Raw genomic sequence first — 1,088 nt, 5'->3', positions numbered from 1 at the left:
TTGAGCGAAAACTGTCTTTGCTATGTATAAATCCCTTCACCTCCACACTTGGTCCCGCCCAGCCTTTCCTCGCTGCGCAGTGATTGGTCGAGCAACCCGACTGACGACGCTTTCGATCAATCAGAGAACTTCAGCGCCCATTAATCAATGGTGAGAAACTCACCCACTATTCGCTCTAAACTTTTCCGGTCAGGGTGTTTAAGAAATAAAATAAAAAATCGATATTTTTTTCCCCCCTAAAAAAAAAAAAAAAAAAAAGCAAAACACAGTACTGTTTAAAAACAACTGCATGAATACGTAGATCCAATATTCTCTCGCATAAAAACTGTAGGTTTTCCTTCTCGACGTTCTTAAGGTTCTGTCACACTTTTGTCCACAGAAATAAAATTGCGATTATTTCTATAACAATGTTGCATAACAATGCCAGGGAAAGGCACAAAGAAATACAAATATCTATGAGTTAAAACAATAGGAGGGGGACGATCACAACAATTCTTTAATCTTTAAAGTCACAAACAAGATGTCCAAATAAAAATTTGCTGAATCATATTGTGTGCATGCTGTTCAAATGGAAAAACATAAGCTTAAACATAACAAAAGCAGCCATAACAATGCATTTCTATAATGGAAAATCTAATGCATGCATTATACATACTTTATTATGAATGTTATCAGCAAATATTTTGTATACTGTAAATATTGGTTAAATTATTTTTGCAATATTTTATGTAGCAATATAATATTCCTCCAAATGCAGCCCAATGGGGGGCACAAGCCAGTGCAAACTGTAGGCCGGTCCCAAGCCCGGATAAATGCAGAGGGTTGCGTCAGGAAGGGCATTCCATACCGGATCGGTTGTGGCCCTGGTTAACAACGTCTGCCACCGGCGCCGTTGGAAATTCAGCGAGTGTGGCTCGAAATCGAAGAAGACGAGGTGGAAAGCGGGTTCTTTGGCAGAAAGAGAAGAGGAAAGCACAGAGCCTAGAACTGAGTGTGGGGACTTTGAATGTTGTGACTATGACAGGAAAATCTCAGGAGTTGGTTGACATGATGATTCGGAGAAAGGTTGATATATTGTGTGTCCAGGA

The sequence above is a fragment of the Phycodurus eques genome, chromosome 4, assembly GCF_024500275.1.
Source record: "Phycodurus eques isolate BA_2022a chromosome 4, UOR_Pequ_1.1, whole genome shotgun sequence".
Taxonomy (NCBI): Eukaryota; Metazoa; Chordata; class Actinopteri; order Syngnathiformes; family Syngnathidae; genus Phycodurus; species Phycodurus eques.
This window is presented reverse-complemented; position numbering follows the sequence as displayed.